The following is a 26,903-nucleotide window of genomic DNA, read 5'->3' as shown; positions in this document are numbered from 1 at the left end:
GAGGAGGCAATTAACCCATTTCCATGAAACTGGTGGTGCTGGCTGAACCAAGGAGCTTGTGTTCACAGTTTGGAATGTACACACATCAAACACAGACTGGAAATTTGGCTTCCGATGCCGCTTTTGTATCACTGGTTATGGGGAAAAATAAAAACAAAATTCAAGCTGTTTTCCAGATTAGATAAACAAACCCTTGGGCGCTTGCAGTCAGCCTTTAAGACAGGGTGGAAAGCTCTGGAAATTGCAGTATATAATGGGTTTGTGTGCAATTTCTCATTTCAGTGAAACACAGATGATAGTGGGACTTCTTATCACCACACTTATCTGCTGCAAATACAAATGTATTAAGATGAGTTACTGTGTAATTATGATTGCTCCAGACAGATTTATTATGAAGTTACCAGATTGTTACCCCCAAAAAAGCCTGTCTTATTTCATGATAATTATGCAAACTGGTGTCATTTTTGTGCACAAGTTCTTAACTGATAATAAAGCAGGCACTCTGCCAGTTTAAATAAGCAGTAGAAATTAGTTACTTTCAAAGAAAAAGAAGATGGGAGACACATGATTGATGCTCTGCAAAACGTTCACCTGCAGAACGTGCAGGTGAACATTTTAGAGGATGATTTTCAGATACAGGAAAATGACACAAAGATACACAACATACAAATACAAAACCTAGTGAAGTATTTCAAACCAGAGGAGATGGCACTTCTGTGGTGTTGTAAAGTTTTGACTTTTAAGCACTCTTTTATTATTAATTTATTTCAGTTTTTTATGTGGGGAATAGTGAGGGTTGTAGCTCAGTGTAGTTATTCGTGCAGTGTTTTCTATAAACGAAACCAGGATTTATTTAGCCATCCCTACTGGATTCCTGTTTCATAACAACAGCTAAATTAAAGCTTCATGAGCGGAAGGGCAACGTTTCTAAATCAAACTCAATGTCTGGCTCCACGGAAACTCATCACCAGTTTGTCAAGAGAAATAACCGGTCCAAAACGTTACCAGAAATTCAGAGTGAATCCCTGAATTCTGGAAGAGATTTGTCACTTTCTTTCCTGTCAGGCTGCATTTTCACATTCCTCTGCTGCCAGTTTTGGCTCGTATAAAGTGTTGAAGTACCATTGCAAAATCTGTCTTGACAGTTGGACTAACCTGACCAGATGTGGGTAACATCAGGAAGCTTCTGCTAGACCTGGACTAAAATGATTTTCCACCAAATTTGGAAAAAAAAAAAGGAATTAGAAATTAGTTGAGATGATGGTCTGAGTAGGATACCCCTTTTCTTGGTGCTTATCCACATGCTCCTTTCCAGACTTTGGGACTCTGCCAATTTCTGTTTGAATCTGTATTCATGTCCTTCTATAAAAGTTAACATCTGGTGCTGATACTGACTTTTCCAACGACTTTGTGTAACACAGCTTTCAAAATCTCATCACTTTTCAAGATAATATAAATAATTAACCTAAGAATTCATTGGAAATAAGCAAGGACACAACATGCCAAAGAGTTGTTTGAACACTGACAGAATAGATATTGAAGAAAGAAGGCTTTAAAAAAGCCAGCAAGGAACCATTGCCATCTGTCCAGTCAAGTCAAGATGAAGGCACTGAAATTAGCCAAAGTGTGCTGGGAGAGATCTGCCCCGTGTTCCAGGAGCTCCTCCCGGCCCCACTGAGGATCTGCCCAGTGTGTTCATGCTCAGTGCTGGTGACAGTGTGACAAGTGACATCATGACTTGCCCACAGCAAGGCAGTGCCACTTAACAAGGTTGACACAATCAGGAATGGCCAATATCAACAGTGCCTGCTTCCCCCATATTTTTTAAAATCTCCAAATTCAGGCTCTCTGTATTGCCAAAAGGCAGCATGTCCAAAGGCAATATTGCCCAGAGTCCCTGTTCTGCTAGAAGGGTTTGTCAGATTTGTTGCTCATTTATTTAGGTAGAAATCCACAATTGTCTTGCTTATCACTTGTGCTGTGGAGTGTAAATTAAGTATTTTCCTGTATTTTGGAAGCAAAGGGTTAAGGTCACTTGGACTAAACAGCAGTCTTGACATAACTCCAAACCCTACATGAGCAGAATTTGGGGTATAACACATAATTTGGAGTATCACAGCTCCCTGCAGGCCCCTGTCGAGCTCCCAGCAAACATCACCTGCTGCCCTCCAGAACACAGGCACCTTTCAGCAATTAAACCCAAATTTCACAAAAGGAAAAAAAAAAGAAAAAAAGCCATAATTCATTTATTTGGAGAGTGCCTGAATAATTGATAGTTGGCTGTGGGAGTGGAGGGAGTTGATGGCAGTCGTGTTCTGCTGTGCCGTCTCTGTGAGAGTGGCTTTGTGATGTATGGATCACATACAGCCTGTTTGCTTTGAACCACTGATAAAGCCAGGCATGTCTCGCTGCACACTTTTGTCACCTGCAGTATTTTCCACAATTTTTCTCCCTGATAACTAATCCCAAATCTTCTTTGCTGTTTTTTAGACAAGTCGTGCTGGGTTTTTTCCTTCCACGATAAAAGGAAGCTGTTCAAAAACAAAGTGGAGTTGTTAGTGGGGGGAAGATATTTTCTGCACTGTATTTTCTGATGCATTTTAAAATGAGAGTCTAAACTCCTTTAATTTCTTGGAGAAAAAGTCATATATTTATTTACACTGTTATATAGAAGTATAATTAAAAATGATAAATTTGGAAGTAAACACTAGCCAGCTTACCAAACAAGGCAGGTTACTTTGATCACAGCAGAATTCTATTATTTATTGTCATATCTGCCTTCATACTGAAATCTTTATCAACTGGACATGGCCAGCTGCATCAGCCTCCCTCTGAATGTGGTTCTGGGACATGAGTAGCTGCCCGTGTGTCTGTGCTTCTCCAAAGTAACACAGCAGGCTTGAAAGGAGGCTGCACCCATTGTGCTCAGCAGAGTGTTTTGACAGAGAGAGTTCCCACCGTGTACAGAACTTTAAATTGTGTTTTAAATTAAACTAAGCCTTATGTTGGTGGCAAGGAGACCATGTTGCTGAAAAGAGACATCATTTGTGACAAAAGCATTACAGACGTTGAATGTCAGGCACTGTAAAACTGTTTCCCTTCTGCTTTAATTGAGAGCTTTCTCAAACAGCTGAACCTCAAAGTAAACCACAGTGATTCCCATTTCCCACAAACTGTTGAGATGCTTTCAACTTTATTAAAAAAAAGAAAAAAAAAAAAAAAAAGCCTACACTGGGAGGGGTTTTGAGGATCCCAGTTTAAATTATTTTCCTAGGATGTGATAAGGTAGACAAAATAGATACCAAGAAGAGCAGTGGGAATGAGTAACGAGTCAAAGGCGTTTTAGTTACCATTGTAACTGTAGCTGTAGCTGTGCTGGGTCTTGTAAAATACTGATTTAAAGAAGGTGAAGGGAATTTACCACTTTCTCCCCACCCCCCTCATTCCAGTGCTTTTAAGATCTAAATTCCCATTTTCCATTGTGTGCACATGCATTTTTTTAGCTTGAGTGATCACCTGGCATCCAGAGATCAATGGGAAGTGCTACACAACCATGTCATTACATATATTTCAACAAGCAGATGTTAGTAGGAAGAGTTCTCTGACCAGTTTTTGAAGCTGTTGTCAAAATGTGCCTTAAACATCAGAAGAACATTCTACAAATTTACATAACCTCTATAAAGCTTGAAAAATTAATTTATGGTGAGCATCACTCAGCACTCATTTCCAGGAGAGAAAAAAAAAAAAAAAACAACCACCTAACTCTTTGAATGTCCTTTTCAGTTGAGCTTGTATTTATAGAATTGCAAAGATAATAACGAAGCAGATTAAAATTAACAGCAACTGCATGTGTGGAAGTGCTGCTTGGGATGAATACATTAGAGAAGTCAGAGTGAATTAGAGCCAAGGGAAATGCTGCAGCCCAGGGTTTATGATGCAAATTTCAAGGCCTCATCCTCAGAATTGTTTTCTATTTGTTTTCTATTTGTTTTTCTATTTCTAACAGTTTTCTATTTGTTTTCTTCTTCCTTCACCTGCTCTGTTTGCAGTACATCTCAGTGCAGTGCAAGAAAAAGAAATACCTGATTTGTAAACTTTAAAGTTGAGTGTTAAATTCAAAGTGGTGTCGGACAGGAGAGCCTGCCCTGATCTCGAGTAGCGTTGTGTTCTCAGTGGGTTTGGAAAGCCTGGGAAGAAGAGTGATTCAGGTTTGGTTTTCCGTGGTGAAAGAGATCCCATAAGCTCTGAACCAAAGTGGTGAAATCCTCCTGATGTCTCCTGAGCCTGCCGGGCGCTTCTTCCATTTTCAATCTAAACCTCAGAAGAACTCATCTTTTGATTTCCAAGTTTTAAGGCCACAAGGGGTTAAATCCCCTAATCTGACCTCAATAGCTCAGCTATTTATGTGGTTGCTGTGCAAGCCCAATCAAAAGTGCAAGATTTGAACTTGCATTTCAAAAAGACACCGAAGGGAGGTTCAGAAGGTGCAGAGGTCAGGTTCGAGCCTTAGGTATCAACCCAGAGGGACAGAAAGCTGTGTTTGAATTCTGCATCTTCCTTCCTTCTCCCCTGGAAATGCAAAGGAGTTCATTTGTACATTCAATTTGTACATTCTGTGTCAGCCGCTTTGCCTCGAACACAGGAGGACAGGAGAATTAGAAGTTCTTTCCAGCACAGTAGAAGAAACATTTTGATGTATTCCAAATGCTGAAATGTCAGGGATGAAAGGGCTTGCTTTGTTTTTAATCCAGGAGAGAGAGAGAGTTCGAAAACTTAATATTAGCAGAACTACTTCCGTGCATTTTTAAGCACTTCAATAAATGTGTTCTTGATTGGATGTAAACTTTCCCCTGTAGTGTTTGCAACCCAGGAGAATATTAAAGTAAAAAATCTCTTTAAAAAGTTAGAGGACTGTAAGTGATTTTACATATATTTCAGTCTTCAGGGTGCTCATTTTTCTGATTCATATTAATTTTATTCCATATTTATAGCTTAAGTGAGAAGAGAATCAAATTCAAGAGGTCCATAACTATGTATAAATAATTACTGTTTATGAATATTACTGCACAAATTATAAAGAGGATGGCAAATCAAGAGAGATGAAGTGAAAAACTCTCCTGAAGGATGTCTAGGTGCTTAGCTCACAGGGGTGGATCAGCAGGGCTCAGAAGCAGGGGCAGTTTTGTGGGGTTTGTTGTCTGTGTGCAATCGGCAGAATGGCCCATTCTGCCATGGAATTCCATGGAATTCCAAGCCTTTGGCGGCTGGGTTTGGGTGTCAGGCACTCACTGCTGGCCTGAGCTACTGAAACCCAAACTTCTCTCCTTGCTGCAGAGAGCACAGTGGGATTGGGTTCCCGATAAACGGAATGGAAATTCTTACTTCAGTCCCCAGGTGAAGATGTAGCAGAGGTAGAGTTGAGAGGAGAGCAGAGGAGGTTTGTGCTTTGTGCCCGTTCTCCAAAGCAGTGTGGGTGTGAACTTGTGCCAGTTTGCACCCAAAGTGGATGCAGCTCCTTTCCTTCACATGTGGTAGTTACGTGTTTGGGGAATTTTCTGTACTGAAAGAACTCTCCAAGGGTTTCCACGAGTCAGGGCTAATGTTTGATTTTTTTTTTTTTTTACTTGAAAGGCTCTGTAGCACATTTATTTATTTATTTATTATATATGTACATCAAATTCAGAGTGTTGAATGCTATCTCAAATACTTTTGTCTTTCAAGAAATTCTCGTGTTCACGTCCTGCTTTAACTCAGTTTAAGTTTGCAAATTCTGATGAGCTCAGGCACAGAATTAAGTGGGCTGTGGCACTCTGAGCTGTAATTTCTCTGAGCGGGGCACAGCAAGCCAAGAGCCCAGGAACAGAAGGTTCTCAGATGGTTTCTGTCTTGGAAATTAGGATTTCTATGGAAGTGCTTGGAACAAATCCTTCCAGCATCTGCTGAGCACAGGCAGAGGGGAAGGGGAGGAGTGGGACACTGGCTCTCCACCCTCCACATTTAACACTGCTCCAAAGCCAGGCATCTCCTCAAAAAAAGAGGTTTGGTCCCATGCAGGTTGGCATGGAAAGGTTCCTCTCAGAGGCTTTACCTCCCAGTTTGTGTGCCCACAGTTAGGATCACATGCCACTGTCACATGGCTGCCTGGCACACATGGAGAAAACACTCCTCAAATATTAACAAGTTTAAAATGTATTTAATACAGCGAAGACCAGTAAAGTTTGGAAATGGATGTATAAATATTTATGAAATTACAACACAAATAAATATTACAAAAGCTCATCTGATTAAGACAAGAGCTATGACAATTCTTGTGAATTTTTAATATTAAAATAAGCATTACATTAATGAGTCTTCATTATATCATTAAACATTTTACTTTGTTTTCTGTAGAGAATTTTATTTTTACTTGACATACTTTCTTAAGTGTCTAATGGGCTCTTATGACATTTGTAAATGAGCCAAAGCATAAGGAATATAAGAGTTAATTCTTTATATTCATCACTAATTCAGACTAATTTATCATAAGGGAAATAATTGGGAAGTCATCTTTTCCTTTTTTTTTATTTTAATTTACATATAAATAGGTCTAAATCACAAAATTAGGATACAGATTTTAAATACTCCAGAGTCCAAACTGACTGATGCGGGGTTTCACTATAATTTACTATAGCGTAGCAAGGACCTGGAATTTTTTTTTAAACAAACAAACAAACAAAAAAGAAAAAATAAAGGAAAAAAAAAACAAACCCAGGGAAATGCAAGCAGTTCAGCAGTGCTGAACTTGGAGGTTGCTCTGAGGTGCTCCAGTGGCTTCCCTTGTGCCTGGGAAGGGACCCAGCAGCTCTGGGGCACACAGACCTGGGAGCCTGGCATTCCTTGGTTCCTGCCTCGGGTGCTAAGCTGGCTTTTGGGACGGCTCAGGAATGTCCATGTGGGCAGGAGCAGCGCATGGAAAGACATTTTTAAGCAGAGGTTCCTTTTGTTCCTCTCCTGGCTGGGCACAGGGTATGGTGTTTGTGCCGGAGCTGGTCTGGGTGGATGTGTTTGTTTGCAGCTGGGCTGCAGAGCTGATTTTCAGCGCTCCCACAGGAAGATGGGCAGTCCCAGGATGGGCTCAGTGGTGATCGGGGATTTATAGACTCCTCCACAAATGGAGCTCAGCATCCTCTGGGCTGCACTGGCCTGGCTGGAAGGGGGGAGAAGCTCCTGTCCCCGCCTTGCACGCTGCTGGGGGCTGTTCACTCAGGACAGACTGCATCACGGCAGGCAGCCTGACCCTTCCCTGCTAAAATGGATCTTCTGCCATCTCCTGCTCGGCTGGGTCGGGGCAGGAGGGCATCCTTCTCCAGCAGCACCTGCCATGGCACAGCCAGTGCGTTTCCAGTGTCCTTCCCTGCAGCTCCCCGCCCAGCCCCGAGCTGGGGAAGCTGTGCCCAGCAGCAGTGCTCACCCCGTCCTGCTGGCCCCAGGAACTGCCCGGAGCCCTCTGGCCCTTGCACTCACAGAGAGAGGGTGGCCCAGGGGAGCAGCGTTCCTAATCCTTCTCCATTTCATAGGTGGAGTTTCCATGCATGGCATTAAACCAAATTCTCATTAGGAAGAGGCTGGCCAGCCCAGTGCAGGTGGTGTCACCTTCTTAAAAGCATCTTCTGCTCCAACAGAGTTGCTTTAACTATTTCATTTGGGGTATTACCCACATTTCTGTCATTTCCCCAGGCCATGTTTTCTGTGTGGGAGCTCACAGCACAGTGCTCCCATTCTGTGGCTCCATCAGCTCAGCCTGCAGTCATTTACTGGATTAAGCAATATCTTTGAGAAGCCAGGCTTGCCCCAGTGCACAGCATCGTGCGAGTGCCTCGCACTGCCCCTGCAGTGGTGTTGTTGGAGGGGTTCTCCTTCCTCCAGAGCACAAAGGGCATCAGCTCTGTGAATTCCTCCAGCCTAATGCTGTGTTCACATTCTCCTGCCATTAGATTTATGCACCCAAGTAAGCAAAGCAAATACTGATGCTCTCTGTGCGTGGAATAATAAACGCATTTCTTCACAAACATTTGAATTTCTGTCAAACATTTTAGCACATTTACTTTCTGCTTTGCCCTCCCTCTTTGTGCATTTTTTAAGCAAATTAACTCAGAAGAAAAAAGTAGTTTATAGATCAAAAGGAAATGTTGAATTATACACTTTCTTATTCTCTCTCTCCCAAGACTGGTAAATGCCTCTTCTCAAACAGGAACTTGAATGCTGCCACATTTTTCACACTTTTCCACTGATCCAGTTCCAATGTGATTATCTCATACTGCTCGTGCAGGAATGAATTTTACCAGGGAAGCGAGGACCAGAAATCTCCTTACACCACGGAAGAGATGAGTTTCTTTAGGAAGCTGGCTGACCAGTCCAGCCTCAAGATTCACATTGGTTACAGCCTCTTCTACCTTTTCTTTACTCTTCCTAGCTTGTGGAAACATCTGAGACCTCTGGTGAATATTGATTTTTGTGATGTGTCAAGTCTGGCTGCAGCTGAGCACTGGAGCAGGCTAAAGTTGTGTCAAAAGCAGGGCCATGCCCCCAGCCCTTGCTTTGCTCTCGGATCAATTTCTGTAGGGTTTCCAATAAAACCAACCAAACAAATCCTGTACCAGGCTTTGGAGGTGCAGGGTTATTAGGGACTCCAGATTTCTCCTTCAGTTACGTTCCTTATTAAAAATCTTTCTGTGTGGCACCGTGGTGTGTGATAGAAACCTGACAAGCAGGAGCCCTGCTGTGCTTTTCTCTTCTCTCTCCAGCTCTTCCCAACCTGACCTCACCCTCTGCCTGGCCCAGATCTGCAGAAACTTGGGGCAGGTCTTGGCTAAATCCTAAAACTCAGGCCAAGCATCCAACAGCACTGAGCTGTGAACTGGGGGAGGGAAGAGGGATGAGGGAGATGGAGACTCGAATTTGCTTTCCTTCTACATCGTTATTTTTTAATTTCCAAATCTACCTGGGTAACAAGAAGTGATTCACTGTGGTGTGAACGATATTAGGGGACATCAGTTGCTTTCTAGCATTCAGATCACCTCGTTTCTTACCGTTCCTGGCACTGCTCTTTCTCAGACTCTGAGGAGGACATTTGGCTTTTTAGGACAATGACTTTGCTCCCAGGAGAATGAGGCTAGTACAAGGCATGCTGTTGCTTATGGAGCTTTTTAAGAGCCTCCTAAGAAAGGAAAATGTCTTATTTTGGTTAAGCATGGTGGAATAAGGTTTCCTAATTCGTTATTGCTCCAAAACATAACCGTGACCCTAAAGAAGCTATTAAATTTTTGGGATAATTTACATGTCAAATAATATCAGTGCCTGAGCCCCAGAAGCTCCTATAAGGATTACAAAAAGTTATGTTAAATATTTTATTTGGAAATAAATCAGAGGTCAGAAGAAGGCGAGGCACAGACTGAATACATTCACAGATTCTGTTATGCTGCCCTTAATGTAACTTCTGAAGCTTATTTGAAATAATTGGGTCTGCTGGAAACCTTCCAGAATATTTCAAGGGGCCAACAGAAGAATTGGCCATGCTGTATCTAAACTTTAGTTACAGAGTCTTAATTCTTAGATGTCTAAGTCTTCTAAAAAAAATAGAAAAGAAAGGAAAAGATTTTCTTAGAACTCTTCACTTGGTCTTATTAAAATAGCACTTCTCTGTAGAGACGAGTTAATCATGATTGCCAGACTAAAGATTCTGTTAAACATAAAAGCTGTCGCAGCCCTTGTAGTGAACTGCAGCTTAGAGAGAAAAAAGCCTGAGATGATGCTTCTAGAGGAAAGGTTGTTCAAATTGTACAGACACCCATCATCATTTGTGCTAATGATAAACAAATATGCAGCAGAATGAGAGAAAGATCAGCAAAAGGCAGAAGAGCTCCTAACACGCTGTGCTCTGAGCCCAAATGTGCCCGAGCAGGGAAGCTGTGCCTTACCCAGAGCGGTGCCACAGATGTTAAAAGGTAGAAAAACCAGATTTGTTGCAGTTAGATGAGCTGGTGTCATGATTAGCGTGCCTTATCTCTGAGCAGCTCTCCTCTACAGCAGAGTCCACTTTGTCACCACAGGCCCCCAGCTGGGTAATAATTAGCATTGACTCCATGATTGCAGAAGGCTGATCAATTGCTTTATTATCTCACCCTATGCTATATTATACTGTACTCATTAAAAAACTCAGTAACCCTTCCAGCCAGTCCCATACAGCTCTGACCTCACTGGCCAATCCATCCAAACACCATCCAGTGTCCAACTAAGAAATCACCCTTTGGAAACAAATCCCCATGGCACATTCCACACGTGCACAACAGCAGGTGCAGCAAGGGGAGATCAGAATTGTTCCTCATTCTTTCCTCTGATCTTCTCACAGCCTTGCCCGGGAAAATGCCTGGAAAGTCTGTGCCTGCCCTCTGTGGCCACAGAGCTGCTGCCACACCTCTTCACCATCAGGTGCCAGCAGCCAGTGCCTCTGGTGGGGTGGGATCAGGGGTTGTCCTGATTGTCCTGGTTATCCCGATTGTCCTGTCCTGCAGGGCACAGCAGCACGAGCGCCTTGGCCCCTCATTTCCTCACCCCACAGGCACGCACTGAGTGCCTGGCGATGTCCCTGAGGCAGCAGCAGCTGCCCTGGAGCTGCAGGTCCGTGGTTTTGCTCTGCTGCCCCTCTGAAGTCAGCTCCCGGCCTGGGGACCGCCCCAGCCCCGGCGGGTGCTGCTCCAGCAGCTCCTGTAATGGGCACGTTGCACAGCGTTCCTTCACTCCGGCTTCTTGATAGCTCCAAGAATTCTCAGTAACCTTGACACTTCTTCAGAAATCTCCTTGTCTAAGCCAAGGAGCCTGGAGAGACATCAGGGTGAGAAAAGGCTTTGACTGACTGGTCTGGCTCTCTCAAATATTATGGAAAGCGTTATCATGAAGAGGCATCGCGCTGAGCCAAGTGGAACTACATTTCATGTTGTACAGAAGGGAAGAGACATCAGAATACATCTGAGGGCTGATCAGTAAGAACAGTCATTTTACAGGGTTAGTATTTCCAGTTAATTTTATATTCAGGTTTGAGAAGTGCTGCACTTCTTGCAAAAGGAATCGTATAAGAGCAGTTTTTAAAACTACAAAAGAAAGGTGGAAAAGGCAAATTGCACTAATCCAAGTTTGAAGAGCCCTTCTTGTGATCTTTATGGATTGAGTCCCAAAGAAAAGATCAGCTTGTGACTGAGTTGTGAAACAGAGTTTTGTCAAGTGTCTACTCAGAGCTGCAGAACAAATCCCTCCAGAAAGCCCTGAGAATGTGCCAGGCTGACTTGCCCCACACAGGCTGGAGCTTCTGGGGAGCTCCCAGTGCTCTCTGTGCTTCTGCAGCAGGAGCAGGGCAGCAGATTCAGAGGAAGAGCCCCTCTGAGGAGAGTGGGTACAGAGTACCCTGGCACGGGTACTCTGCTCTGAGCTGCCACAGCAGAAGGTCCATCAAAAGCTGGGCTGGCAGAAATCAGGGGGCACACAATCTGTGTGAAGGCATGGGGGAAAGGAGACAAATCTGTGGGAAAGGCCACTCACCAGCACTTAGTAAACAAGAAGTGAAAGACCCTTTTGGGAAGCGAAGGTGTTTCATCATGTGTGCACTCTCCGAGCTGCCCCTCCAGCCCGCACACCCTCGCAGGGTTTGTGGCACCAGGGGCTCTCCTTTGCTCTGCCCCAGCACAATGAGTGCTCTGAGTGTGTTTGAGCCACACCACCACCAGTGCTGCCACCCTGTATTTGCACAGCATCGTTCTTGTCCAAAGCCTTTGCCTGGAAGGGTGGGATGGGGCTTTGGGAGGGTTAGGGAGTGCTCACCCAGGAGAGGGAGGATTGCTGTGAGATCCTGACTTAATGTGAATATCAGGGTTTGGGCCTGTTTGGTGCATGGAAGAGGAGAATTTCTCTCATCCCAAGGCACGTGCACAACTGTGCTGCAATTCACCATTGCTGGTTATTAAAGCAGGAATAAAATAATCAAAAGCAGGTTGCTGTGGCTAAGAGGAGAGTTTTCATGTTCGTACTGCTTTTCAAGATATGCTGTATTTCCTTTCCAATACGTGGCCACCAGAGGTGTTCAGACCCACTGTGATAATTACCACTTCTCTGATTGCCCTTGCTAAATGTTGCGGGTTGATAATTATAATTTTTAATTTATAATTTAGTTTATAATTTTATTATCATTTTAACAAGGGAAGATGGAGAAGTGCGGCAAAGTCTAAGAGCGTGCGTGTGTGCATGTTCTTGCTCGTGTGTATGTGTGGAGAGAGATTTTATTCCATTTTGCCGTCGTATCCCGAATGGGCACTTCAGAGCAGAGCTTGCTGGGTGCCTTCAGCTCCCACAACTTGATTTTTCAGAGGTGGTGACTCCCTGTGGGTCTGAGTGACTCCAGTGGGATTGTGGCTGCTCAGCACCCTTGTAAGGGCTGTCCCCTGCTGAAGGTGCTCAGCACCTTGTCACCCCAGGCTTCCCCCAGCACATTTTCAGTCAGACCTCATGGCTAAGGACCCCCAAAGCTGCCACAGCCTTTTCACTGCTCATCTGAGTCCCACACCACGCAGTGAAACGCAGATTTTCCTGAACATCTTGCAGTGGTGATGAATCCTGCAGTTGTGATAAGAAGTTCAGGAATATCCCCCAGCTCCTTTTCTCGTGCCATCACTCAGACACTCTGTAGGGTAATTCTCTTCTTTATCTCTCAATCATTCCTCAACGCCGAGTGCTCTTTATGGTGTTATGTCAGTGATCTCCTTACACTGCATATCTGCTCTCGTGCTGCCTCTCAAACACTCCTTAGAATGCCACATCTCCCTTCCCTGTAATCTCCTCGAGGTGCTTCTAATGCTTCCTTTCCTTGTCACACCTTTCAGAGGCTCCATACCTTACAACCTGAACATTTCTGTGCTCACCTAGCCAGAAACGCTCTGAATGGTGAAAATGATCTGAAGAAAGGAGATGCAGTGACAAAGTAAAGCCTACATCTTTCTGCACTCAGGAAGGATCAGCATGGCTTTTCAGGTCTACCAGCCAAGCAGGGACTGCAGATACAGCATCATTTGTAGTTCCCATTTGCCTGGCAAATATCTTGAAATTTCACAGTTCCGGCCATTGTGTTACAAGAAACCTGCACTGGCAGCATATAAGAAAAGCTAGACATTGATATAATTCACTGAAAGGATTTTCCTGTCTATCAGAGAAAGAATTAAATTACCTCGATGTAGGAAGCTGTTCTATCTCCATTCAAACTATGGAAATAGTTCTCCACAGCTTAATTTGGCAAAACATGCCCAGAAGGACAAATTCCTCTGCAATCCCCCTGAAATCAGGGGGACTGTGCTGAGTTAAAACCAGGCCCCACTTTGAATTAAGCACTTCTGCAAATCATCTGAGTGAGCCTCTTCCTCGAAGTGCAACTCAAGGCTTGTTTGTGCCATCCCCGAGACAGGAACTGGATCTTCCTCCACCTCCCAGAGCTTCCCCCCAGTGTTTTGCTGTGGTTTTGGACATGTTGCCATCACACATGGTTAAAGCACAATGAGGTGAAGTGTGAGGCCCCAGAGCACCAGCCAGCAGGGAGGAATGGCAGCTGCAGGGGTGTGCTGCTGTGTCTCAGGCAAGCACAAAAAGGTATTTGGGTTTGTATCCAGGGATACTGCAGCAGGGAGCTGTTTTCATTTTGTACCTGTAGTCTCTCTGGTTACACAGGGACTGGAGGTCAGAGACAGCATAAAAATGGATGGTTATTCAGTGATGGTGTGTGGTAGCTGTGAACACTTCCTTCGGGCGGGAACTGCCTCCTGCTGTTGATAACTGCAGTGCCAGACTCAGTGCCAGAGGGATGGAAGGCTCAGGCTGTACCAGGTTCTGGTGAGCATGGGATGAACTCCAGTCCCCAAGGGACTCTGTGCTCCCCCTACAGACAGACAGACAGACAGACAGACACATCACCTCTGAGATGGGGCACAGAGCGCCAACAGCTGCCAACAGCTGCCCCCTCTCTTTCCCAGCCAGTGCTTCTGCCCTTCTGCATTGTCCCCCGCTCAGTGCCAGGGGCAGGTTTGATCATTTTTCACTGTGACACCCTCCAGAACTCCTTTAACACCCTCCATGAGAGCTACAGGTGATGGCCCAAGGCAGACCCGTGTTTGTGGGCATGAGTGCTGCACTGGGGCCCCACCAAGGCTGCAGACACCACCCTGCTTACAGCCTGCTCAGGCTTCGTCGGGGGTTATAGGCAAACTAAATCAGAAAATAATTAGAATAACATCAATTCCATGTACCTGTGGCTCAAAACTTTAGTCGAGCCAATACCTTTTGACTGAGTAATGTCAAATTGAAGTTTTGGTGCTCATTAGGCATTTTGCTGTTAGCCCTAAGCCATGTGATTCCATCTTCACTTGTTTTGATGCTGACAGCTTCAGTCCCAGCTCTCCCTCACATCTCAAGCTGTACTTTCTTCCTTGTCCAGTGGTGATTCTGTTTGACTCTTCCCTCATCCATCGTCCATAGCGGATAGGAGTGTGCTCCCTACCCACTCTGCTTCTTCCATCAGCGCGTTTTGCTGCATCTGCTTTGAAGTGATAATGCAGGAGTTGTCTAATAAGAGCCTGATTACCCTTTTGCATGGAAGCAGCACCATTTGGATGGGCCCTAATCTCGTTAACACTACTTTCCTTGTTTCCATCCCACTGATGACATTGCAATTCCATCAGTGTGATTAACACCCTGGTCTGGCTTTTGGCAGGTTAATCCTGATTTATGCCTGTCTGGGATGAGACCCAGGTTATCTGATTTTCCCCAGCTTAGGAATTTGATCCCTCCAGATAGGTTTTGAGGGGGCTTGCTTCTGTTTTGAGTGTGATCCAGCTGTTTTTTTCTCCATTCCTTCTTATCACCTGGCCAGTGAAAATGGTGGTTTTCATATAAATGGATTTTTTAATTTCTGTCACACCAGTGTAAGATTGCTTGTTGCAGAGCTTCCCTTTAAAGCCTGAAGTTACAAATCAGTTAAGAAAGTGGTGTCACGGTGGTGGATATGCTGGGGGTTTGTAAATATTTTTATGTGTGTCTATATATTGAGCCATGCTAGGAAGTGACTTAGAAAGTACTGATTTTATGAGTGACAGATAATCTACTGTGGTGAATGTACTGCAATTTAGTTCCTCAGCAGACTTGTTGCCAGGACTTTGCAAATTCCTTTCCTGAAGAATTTGACATTCACTGTTATTAGGTAAAAAAAGCAGCACTTGCTCCAAATTGCAGCACTGACATCACACATTTTTCCTCTGCTGAATCTTTATTCTTGGATATCCTAGAACTCCTGCTCCAGGTAGACCTCTTTCTCTTTTTAATTTTGATTTTAATTTCACTGTGTTTTTGTGGAAATTGGGCTCTGCAGAGGTATCTTACCCCAGCATGCACCATGGATCAAGTCTTTGCAGTAAAAGAATATGTTTGAAATGAACAGTAATTTTCAGTGAATGTCAATCTTACTGTGAACTACAGGAAGAATAGCTTGCTTTATTTTTTTTCCAGGAAGTTATTATCTGAAAATGGAAAGTTAATTTGCTTCTGGAGCTCACCTAGGATTCTTTTGTCATAGTGCATCCAGACTGTAAGGATGGTAGGCAGAGACATCCAGAAGAAACTGAGAGATTGTTTGCACAATTCTGTGTCCATAGCAGAAAATGGGGCTGTGGATGACACTGCTTGGGCAGGAGAGTCCTGAAAGGAAGTTTAACAGTCCAGAAGTGTGAGGAGAACAGCTCTTTAAGTCCTTTTTTAAGTATTAGAAAAGTTAGAAGAATTGCTTTTGTGATTTCTGAGCACTGCCACGTGACCAGCTTCTGCCCATGACCAAGAATCATCTCCTGCTGCTCGTTAGAAAAGTCACTGCCTTGTATCTGAAAAGCACTTTGTATCTGAAAAGAAAGATTGGCTAAAGGTAATAAAATATTCACTTCCAATCTACTGAGTTGGTGAAAGCTGATCTGGTCTTTGGTTATCAGCTGACAAACATAATTGCAGCTTATAAATCAAGTGTGGCCACTTGAGAATTTGGCAGCTCCTCCGCTTTAAGATGTTTTCTAAAGTTGCTAACATTATGGTAATACAAGAAAAGTTACATAAAAGTCATTGATTTTGCTCTTAAATAAAAATAACAGCCAACCATAATTGGTTTTCCTTTTCTTCTCCTTGGAAAGAAATGGCATTTAAATGTGGAAGTGGAGCTGGAATGTGGAGCTGGTTGCCCCCTGTTCTCCCTTTAGCTGAAACTGGGGGAGCAGGGAACACATGGCTTGCACCTCACCATGGACAGCAGCAGGGGACAGTGAGAAAGTGGAATACCAGGGACGAGTTTTGGGAAGGGAGTCTTTTGGCAGAGGAGGGGAGAGGGGAGCAGTCACTGTAATTTGTACTGTGTTAGAAACAAGAGGCTCCAGCTGAGGCAAGAGCCTTGCTGACCTGGCATTTGGCTCTCCACATAAAGGAAGAGCAATCTTGCACCAGAGCATTTATAATCTGAATAGGAATTGAGTGAGAAAATTATCTACTCTGCTCTCTGATTCTTTAGACAGGTAAACAGAAGAAAATTGAATTTAAGTGACTCATCCTGAGTTACATGGGGATTGTGTAGCACAGCTGGGAATAAACCCAGATAATCTTTCTTTCAAAGAGTTGGCAGCATTGCCCACCTCATTTTATAGTCAGGTCATTGAACCCAGCCCAATGCCTCTGCTGGCATTCAGAAAGCTGTCTTGAATACATCCCAGATCTGTCTCTCTTTCCTGATCCAGAAACACTTCCAGAAATCTCTCACAGCTTCTCTCAAATGCAAGCAATTCCTCTTCCTCTGCTCTTCACAGGAATTACACAACCCCAGTAGATTTTCTGTTCTGGCAGTGTTTTGAACTGCTTGCTTTTCTCCTGTGAAGATGAGAAAGCCCTTCAGCATTCCTAGGGAGAAATGAATTACTGAAGGGAATAATGCTTCTCACCCACTGTGTCCCACCAGCTCTTCCAGAGGGTTCTGTCACCTGACAGCTGCATGAATGGCTGGAGAGCTAAAACATGGAGTTTGTAGCAAGCTTCAAAACGCAGGTCAAGAACAGCTGTTGGTGGAGAAGAGAGGTCACAGTCCAAAGGGCATGAGGGCGTGAATGTTTTCCTCTCACCTGCTGGCTCGTGGTCTCTACTGAGATTCTGGCAGGACTAAAAGCAGTGTGGAGACCACTGCTCAGATCCTTGCTGCACTCCCACACCCGTGTCTGCCACCCAGAAGACACCTCCTGTGTTAATGGGCATGGCTGGTAACTCTCAGGTAACTACGAGGAAGCAAGGAGAACAAGCCCCCTTACATTTTCTATTAAATGATTGATGCAGCTTGGAGAAGTTAAATCAGAAAGGAGCAGCAGAAGCTGAGCAGCCCCTGAAAAGCTTCCAACCAGCTCTGACAAATGCATTTGATTGCAACCATGGTGTGAACTTTTGGCTACAAAGGAAAGGTCTTGTGACCCTGCCCAGCTTTCCCCAGTTTGGTGTGAGCACTGAGCTTCCCTGAGGTGGGTGACCTGGCAAGAGAGCCAAAACAAACCAGTGTCCCCCTCCTGTTGCCAACTCCCATCGTGCTGAGCAAGCCCAGGTCCACAGAACTTCACCCCAGGGCTGGAGGTGCTGGAGGACGTGGAGCAGAGCAGAAATGTTCACTGATGCTGCTTCAGCGCAGCAATGCACAAACAGGCTTCTGGAGCCACTCTGGGAAACCTGCCCAGCGCTGTAGTGTGCCCTGGGCACCTCCTAACCTGCACCTTTACCTTGTCCCCTGGGCACCTCCTAACCTGCACCTTTACCTTGTCCCCTGGGCACCTCCTAACCTGCACCTTCCCTTTGTCTCCTGGAGAACTCCTAACCTGCATCTTCACCTGGTCCCCTGGACAATCCCTAACCTGCATCTTCACTTTCTCTCCTGGAGAATCCCAAACCTTCATCTTCAGTTTGTCCCCTGGAGAATCCCTATTCTGCATCTTCACTTGGTCCCCTGGACCATCCCTAGCATTTTCATCGGTTCTTTCTGTCACATACAAATTCACTACTTGGGAAGAAGTCCTGGAATATTATTTTAAGATAAGATAGTACAGGTTCATAGTAATTAAGTCAAACTCTTTTTTCTGTGAGGAGAAACTAGCACATTTCAGATAGCACCTTCACCGTGTTGTCTGCCGCTGTTGACTCAGGCCAGGCAAGGAGCCCAGTGCAGTCCAGGTAGCCAGCAGTTATTCTGGCTGTTCAGTATCAGGTTAGTGCCATTGCTTGTCCAGTCTGAATACCCAAAGCATGCCCTTATAATTGGAATCTCCTCGAATTCAAAATGGGATCTGAAATCCTTGCTGGTTTCTGTAACTCCTTGCATGTCTGCAAAAAACTTAATAGCACAATTAAGAAATAAATAATCAGTATTCATATGAGGAGTAAATGGACAGTGTGCCACTTTGCAGGGTGAATTTATGAGTCCTGTCTGTACAAATAAAGTATAAATGGAGTCAATTACTGGCATACTGGGAATCTGCAAACTACTGTCATAATATACACAGTTTTTCAGCTCCTGGAAATTGGCTTCAGCCTCCTGCATGCTGGAGCTCCGCTGAATTTGAGTAATTTTGGTCAATGCAACTAATCAAGTTTACTTCAGCCCAGGATCTAATCCGCAGTAAAGACTGGATTTAGAGTAAAGGCTTTCTCAAAGCTAAGTTCTTGTAGAGAGTTTGAGGTGATCAAAATTTTCCCTTGCCTGCTTTTTGGTTCCTTAATCCCCAATTAATTTTTAGACCTAAACACACTCAGAGACCTAAAGGACGCTCAAAGGGTGCTCTGAGTCACTCCAATCAGTTCTGAAGCACAAAATACCCCTCGGTTGACATTCTGAGATCATGAGCTGTGGTTATGTGTATTTCACTGTTCACATGGTAACAGAATCAAAAGAAAATCATAATGAAACACAATGGTTGGATTCAGAAATAGGTTACAAAAACATTCTTTTGAGCAGTCCTAACAATGGAGAAGAGATTAATTTTGAATTTACATTGGGCCAAATTTGTCATTGCTGCAGTGCCAATTAACTCTCTGAAGCTGCACCTTGGAATAACTCAATAATTAGGTAAAATTCTTTCGGTGAGACTTGTGCCACCCCCACTCTCCTCCCAGTGCTAACCTGAAATTATTTGGCTGAGAAAAACGAGGAGCTGGTATTTTCATTAACTCTTTGTATGCCTTCCATTTTAAAATCATTAAATATTTAGTGTAAATTTGCATTAGCAATTGATATTGAAGCTGGATTTATCAAAAAAGATGAGCCTCTGATGGCTTAAAACAGAAACAGCTTCTGTTAAGGATGAGAAGAAAGGGATGAAAATGACTTAATTCTGTAGTTCTAAGCTGTCCTTTGTCTTAAAAGGTAAGAAAAGAATTACCATGGAAACGTGCTATCTTCTCCTCACAGAAAAAAGAGTTTGACTTAATTACTATGAACCTGTACTATCTTATCTTAAAATAATATTCCAGGACTTCTTCCCAAGCAGTGTATTTATATGTGACAGAAAGAACCGAGGAGAATGCTATCAGAAGGGAAATAAGCATTTGTCTGTGTTTAAATCGTAGCTCTCGCTCTGTAGCAAACATTTTTATTGCTGTTGTGAAATTCACACCTCTCAGGAGGAAACCTTCTTATAGAATCTGCTGCTTTCTCCCTGCTCCTATACGTGCATGTAAGCAACTGTGGCAAATCTCTTTTAACTGGCAACAATAAAGAACAGTAATTGCACACTTTAATTTAAAATTACAAGAATGTTCCTTCTTTTTCTGGAGGGAAACCTCTTCTGTGGGCCACTTTCCAGAACTAAATGCCTCATTGTCAGAGGAGGAGAGCGTGGTGCTGTCAGGATTTATGGGATTTATGGGATTTCTGGCGGTGGGGATGTGGGGCACGGCAGAGCTCTGAGAGCTCTCCCCGCTCACTCTTCCTCGAGTTCTCTCTGCTGGGCTCAGCTCGGGAGCTTGGAAATGTTGGGAATTTATCCTGGCAGGTCTGGAGCCCAGCTTGGAGCAGGGCTTGGTGCCAGAGCTGTGTCACGCCCTGAGTCACCCTGGCCTGTGAGCGCTGCTCCCTGTCCTTGCCTTCCTCCAGCCTGAGCTCACCCTGGGCTGGAACTGGATCCTGCAGCTGGGAGAAGGCACAGATCCCTCCTGAGACAGCTGGGCCAGCCAGGCAGGGCTGTGCTCCTCACAGCAGAGCTCATCCCAAAGCCTGGCAGCCCCCAAAGCGGGGTGGGTGACCCGGTGAAACTCTGGGAGCCAAACCCACGCTGGGTGAATGGAACATCTCACGCCTCACCCCCACAGCAGCAGCTTCCCCTGTGTCCCACAGTGCTGCTCAGGCTTCTGGGGATGGAGCTTCAAAATGGTTTTTCAAGGAGCTGGCCCCAGGGAGAGTGGAGCCTGCATGAGTGAGTGATGTAGGAACAGGTTGTATCTTTATTTATCTCTGAAATAATCCTTGTTTCTCACATCACATCACATCACATCTGTGAGGCTTCCAGTCTTCTTCTGCAGACAGACTGCCAAGAATTTCATCTGTGGGAGTTTGCAGCTCCCCAGAAAAAAGACAAACAGAGAACTTCCTTCTGAAGTAATTTATTTTAGTGGAAGAAAAGCATTAAAAACCAACAAAAACAAAGTTTCCATGAAAGGCCACAGGAAATACCTTTCCTGAAGTAATTGTTGAACTGATTGGTTGATGTCTCTGCACCCCTGGGAATGTGTGAGATTTAATTGTTTCAAGGCAATGATTTTCAGAACATACATTTGTGGCAACCATAGATGTGTTCAGCTGCACTAGGATAAGTTAAGTCCTGTTTCCATCTAGTTTTTTTGGTGCCTTTGCATTATAACAGCAATCTAGAAGTTCCTCAGAATAAACTGGAATCTACCAACCTGCTTAGCGTAAGACGATTTAAAGTGGCATTATCTCCTGCCTTAGCCTGGCCGTGATTTTGCCCCGTGTTTTTCAGGGTGTAGAGGGACAGGAAGATACAGACAGAGAAAGAATTTGGGGAAATGGAGTTGTATGCAATGAAATAATTGTAGTATGGGTTCAAATGCAAAATATTAAAAAGTGAATGTGCCACACAGGGAACGTGCTCCCCAGAGCCATTATCTTTATGCCCCAGGAAAGTTGATAGAGCCCCTCTTACATCTGGGCATCAAAGCTTTAGAAGCTTCAACTTCCAACGTGTTAATTCAGCTGCTTTTAATAATGCTCCTAACGTACAAAGATCAGCTCCAACTTTACTGAGCAAAACCTGTATTTTCTGGTATCTGCTAAGCTGTGTGTCATGAGTTTCTGTAATAACTACCAGGGATTAGGTTAATAGCATTACAGCTGGAAGTGTTACTTGTGGCTTTGTGAGAGACCTGTTTACAATTTACAAGGTTGGAGTGATTAGCAGTGCAGATGCAGGCTCTGCTGGTTACAAAAGCTTCTGTTGGCTGGAAAGCATAGTGGATTAATATTTATGGAAGGAAAATACAGTGTTTTACAGTAAAAAGTGTTGCTGGGTGTGGAGAATCTTGGCCTCGTTAGGGAGCTATTCACAGACAGAACAGATCCTTAAATGAGGCGAAAGTAGCCACTGATGTCACAGAGCCAGGATTTCCCCCATTCCCTGGGAGGGCAGCGTGCATTCCAGAAATCGTGGGATGAACTGGTTCTGGGAGCACCTGAGTGGCAAATCCCTGCAACCCCCACGGGGAGGGCGAGTCGGGGCCTCGCCTGCGCAGCAGAATCTCCTCACTGTGAAGCATGGCTGAGAGCCTGGCAGTGCCTGCAGGGCCTGGGCAGGTGTTTGTGGGAGAGAGGCTGTGGCCATCCTTCCCGCAGCCAGTCCACGCAGGAGGAATGCTGTGATGCCTGATAATGGTGTAGAACTTGCACAGGGGGTCTCAGTTTCCACTGAGCCACACCTGTACAGGCAGACACTTCTGTTCTGCTCTGGACATCTTCACACCCGCACTGGGGTCCCACTCCATGGGGTCTTTTCTCCAGCAACTTGATCAGAGACTTCTTTCATGAAAAATGGTGCTTTGGACTCCACCATGCTGTCAACTAAACTATTACTGGTTATTTATTACTGCTGAAAAGTCAGATTTTCTGATCTAAAACTTCAAATCCAATTAAATTGGAGGTTGGAACCAGGTGATCTTTAGGATTCCTTCCAACCCAAGCCATTCTGTGATTCTCTGATTCTAAATAAGATTGTTGCATAGTTGACAAGCTGATAGTACAAAAGAGTGAATTCTGACAGTTTTTATACTGATCTCCCTCCTTAACGTTGCTGGCACTGGTGTCCACGGCACTGCTCACTGCGCCTAACACCACCAGGGGCCAGCTAATGCTGTCCTTCCCTTCGTGGGCTTTGTCAGCTCTCATTTTTGGTGCTGAGTGGTTTCCAGCGATCGACATTTTCCCTCAGTGTCTATAAAGTGGAGAACTACTGATTCATAGTGACTGTTCTTCAAAGCATGGCAAGGAGTGATTAGACTCCAACCACAATGGTGAAGAGCCCTGTGTCTCATTTAATTCCCTTTCTGCTGCATTTTTCTTAAAGATATCTTACTAGCTACAGCTTTCTATAGATAAACAGGCACCGTGATGGAGAATTTCACACTCAGAGTGAAGCCTACAAAATTTGCATTTGTCAAATTTTACAATGAGGTGGAAAAATGTCACTCTTTACCAGGAACAAACTTTGAGGCGTAATTGCTTGTAAGCAAAGCAGATATCAAATTTGTTTGGTCATGAGTTAAATCCCCCTTTGGTTTTGCAGAGTGCAGCCCCCCCAAAAAATATTTGCTGGCATTTGTTGAGGGTTTAGTACCATCTGAAAATGTTGATGGTGCAGGATGTGACCGATAGGATGGCAAGGCTCCTGAATCATCCTCACACTGCCTGTCTCCTCCCAGACTTCTGTACCTATCCAGCATTTTAATGGCAGCCTAAAATGTTTCCCAGCCACCAGGGCAGTTGTGCAAATGGTGATCCCTTCAGCCATTCTGCCCTGCACACTGAGCATTTGCGAAATAAATTGGGTCCTTCTGAAGAAGTTTAGTCTAAAGAATGTCCTAAATTTATCCCCCAAGGTAGCAAAAGGCTGCATTAGTTGGAAATTCAGCCCAGCTCTCCAGGAGGCTTCCTGCCACTGCTGCTGGGAAGCTCCCATGCCAAATGGCAGCCGTGATTAAAAGCAGGACAGGCAGTGACCCTGAGTTTGCTCTTGTAGTACAGGACTTTAAAAATGCTTCAATGAACCTCAGAGGAAAATCAGATCACAGGAGAGACTCCTGCAAATTTGCCTAGATGAACTGAGTTGTTTGGTTTTGTTTTGTTTCTAATTCTCTGCAGAATGTTATTTCTTCATGGGAAAAAAGAGCTAAAGACGGCGTTGTCCCAGGGAAAGGTGGCTGTGGCACAGGAGAGGGTGGTGGGGGATGGAGGGGAATTACAAGTGCTTTTTGTTTGCTCGGGTGTGTTGTGAGGGCTGCGGTGCTGATGCTTCTTGTGCCATATGGTGGAACAGCTGATGGTTAAATGCTGATGCTGAAACATGATGCTGACACAGCAGATGCTCAAACGTGATTGTGGCAAAGATGATAGCAAAACACTGAAGGTGAAACACCAGTGCAGAAAATGGTGCTGATAAAATAGAAACTTCTGCTGTTTGTCTGCTAGAATTTGTATTTCTGGAGCTGTAGTAGCCACTGTAGTAGCCCAGGCAGGGTTTGGAAGACCAGAGTGGAGATGTGTGGGACACCAGAGGAGATCTCAGCTGTTTGTTAGTGGGAGCGAGGCAAATGTCTTGCTCTTTGCTCTTCAGGGAAGGACACAAACCCTTTAGGAAGAAGCAAACCCACTGTGGAAGTCAGTTTCCAGCTCTCCCAGTCCACCCGGCAGACGCTGGGATCAGCTCCATGCTGCTGTCACAGGCACGAGAGGGGCTGGCTGCACACCAGCAGGTTTCCAGCTGGTCACAGAGGAATAATGAGGTCATCCAGCACACAGTCTGTTTGCTTGCTTGTCTCCCTTAGCATTTATGTATTTTTTATGGCTCTAAACACCAAGAACAAGAGTTTTAAACATTTAGTTGCAACAAAATGTGGTCCAGTGCTTTTTTTTTTTTTTAGCAGGAAAGCCATTCTGGGGTGTGCTTGCCTAAGTTTCTGAAGGATGGCTTTGACCTTATTAGCAGATATGCACCGTGATCTTGTGAGGCACAGAAATGGCATTTTGTTTATTAAGTACCCGAGTTGCTCTAGAAAACTGAGGTAATTTAAAAAACTGGAAGAGGGCCAAATAACTTAAGTGGCAATATAAAAGTTACAAGAAGATGTATTTTCAGAATTAAATATTCTCTAGTCCGATGGTCTGTGCCCTCAGAAAAGCCAGGGTAAATTGATGCCAAAATGCTGCTCAGGAGAAGCTGCTCCTGTTTCCTGCAGACCACATCGTGTTCTGCATCATAGATGGCTGACAGAATGTAGATTGAATTGTAGGACATAAAATTCATAGTATGAATTGTAGAATATAAAATCCATACAATGAAAATGTTTGTTAATTATTTCAGTGGGCATTTACTTGTGAAAGCTGGTGCAGTGTGCATTTGGAAAGGGGATGGGGAAAGTGTGACCAGTAGGGTATGCTCATGTGAAAGGAGGGCGGGCATGGTCATCATCTCCCACAAATCCTGAGTATTGTACATGCAGGTGAACCCCGTGGGAAGAATGCTGAAGTCTGACTCCAGCTCAGAAGGCTGAATGATTTCTCTATATACTATTTAAAGGAGATACTAAAACTACAAACCTACTTGTTCTAACTGCCATATCTACCTCCTCACAACTCGTGCCCCTCTCTGAGAGTGCAGCCACAGGTGGGTTGGATTGGCCATCAGCTCCAACAATCCTCACCAGAACCCAACCAAGCAATCACCCCAGGTAAACAACTCTCCAAACACATTCCACATGGGAAAACAAGGAGCAGGAATAGAAATTGTTTTCTCTTTCTTCTCTCTGTGCTCCTCTATGAAAAATCCTGAGAGAGAGAAGAATGTGCCTGGCACACCTGAGCATGTCCAGCCTGTGCAGTTGGATTAAAGCCTTCACCTTGTAGTTTCCTTTGAGAGTCCCAGGGTGGTTTTGCTGGTTTGTTTGCAGCTCACCATGTCCCGTGGGAGGCTGCAGGGACAGGGGCTTGTCCTGCCCGGGGAACCATCTGCTGCAGGCTGTCAGACAGGCTGGGGGGACACAGACAGGCTGAGGGGTGCTCCTCAGCACAGAGAGATGCTGGTGGCAGCTGGTGAGAGGAGCAGAGAGGAGCCATGGCTCACACGTGGCTGGAGGGCAGGAATCACTGGCTGACCACTGGTGTGGGTTTAGACCCCTGAAAGCATCGGGCTCTGTGTGAGGCACCAGCTGAGATCCATGGCCTGGGGGGACCCTCTGCAGCCCCTCAGACACCCCCTGGCTTTGCCAGAGCCCAGCCAGTCCCCGGGGACAGCTGTCCCTTCCCAGGAGCTCTCTGCCTCCTGTGCAGGACTCTGTGCCACAGGAAGCCACTGAAGGGTCACTGTGGCAGGCACACAGGAGGGAAGCAGAGCAAGAGCTGCTCTCACACCCTTTGGTTCTGCTCTGTGCAGCACATCTCTGGTTAAATAAAATAAACAGCTGCTCTAGTTCAAGGTTAGGGACTCAGAATCCATCGGGGGTCTTGGTTTTAAGGAAGAGGGCTCAGCGATTCTGCCCCAGGCCCTGCCTCTCCACACTTGGTCCTGAGGGGGATGTTTGCAGTTCTCTCTCTGGAGAGGGGAGCAGCTTGGGCATCCCTTGGCTGGCTGGGAGGAGCTGCAGGGAATCAAATGCCAGCTGTGAGTTAGGAGAGCAGTTTTTACAGGCTGCTGCTCTTCCCTTCTGAAGTCATGAACACCATCAAATAATGTCAGTGTTGGGAGTGGGTTGATAGAAGCAAGACACAGGATTTGGCCTGATCTCAGCTCCAGACAGGTGTGTGGGAAATCAGAAAACACTTATCTCTCCTCCAGTAAGAAACGTTCATTGTTGCACACTAAAACATGAATGATTAATTAGTTATTTTACAATAAATTGTAGTACTTGAGTTGATGTAGCTGGGCATTCACATCCATCTCATACCTGTCCTGGTTCTAGGCTTGCAGTCTCTTTCCTGGACCAAACCTTGATTTGGAGTTCTCCTGGGAGGCATGGCAGTGGCTGCTTTTCTTTGCTTAATCAAAGTGACAAAAACATCCAAAAAATGGTCATTATGGAATATGATCTAGGGTCTACCAACACTTAAGTGCAGAAAAGGAGCTCCAGCATCCAGTCAAGTGCTGGCAATGGGTCAGAAGTCTCTAGCACAGAGCCTGGGGGAAGGAACATAATGGTTGTCCCTGGGAAAGTTCATTCCAGCGTGAAAGCTTATGGTTATCAGCTCCAGAAATGTTTTTGAAAAGTAATTTGCACCCCAGTGGTTTGGGAAGAGGTTCAGTGTTTGGTACCTAATAAAGATAGCTGGCATGGAAGGGATGTTATTTTAATTATAACATGGTGGTGACATTTTCAGGAAGGGATCCCACAGAGTTCTGACTGCAGACATTTCCAGACTCCCAGCACTTAAGCAGCTGCCAAAGGGTTTTCATTAATAGGTTATTTGGATACAGTATAGACAGACTTATGCTGTGCTATCGCTGCTCCACAGCCCTTCTCCCACTTCCTTGCCTTCCTTGGCAAGGTGAGCCAAGCAGATCTGG

Source organism: Anomalospiza imberbis, chromosome 14 (assembly GCF_031753505.1).
Source record: "Anomalospiza imberbis isolate Cuckoo-Finch-1a 21T00152 chromosome 14, ASM3175350v1, whole genome shotgun sequence".
NCBI classification, from domain to species: Eukaryota; Metazoa; Chordata; class Aves; order Passeriformes; family Viduidae; genus Anomalospiza; species Anomalospiza imberbis.
This window is presented reverse-complemented; position numbering follows the sequence as displayed.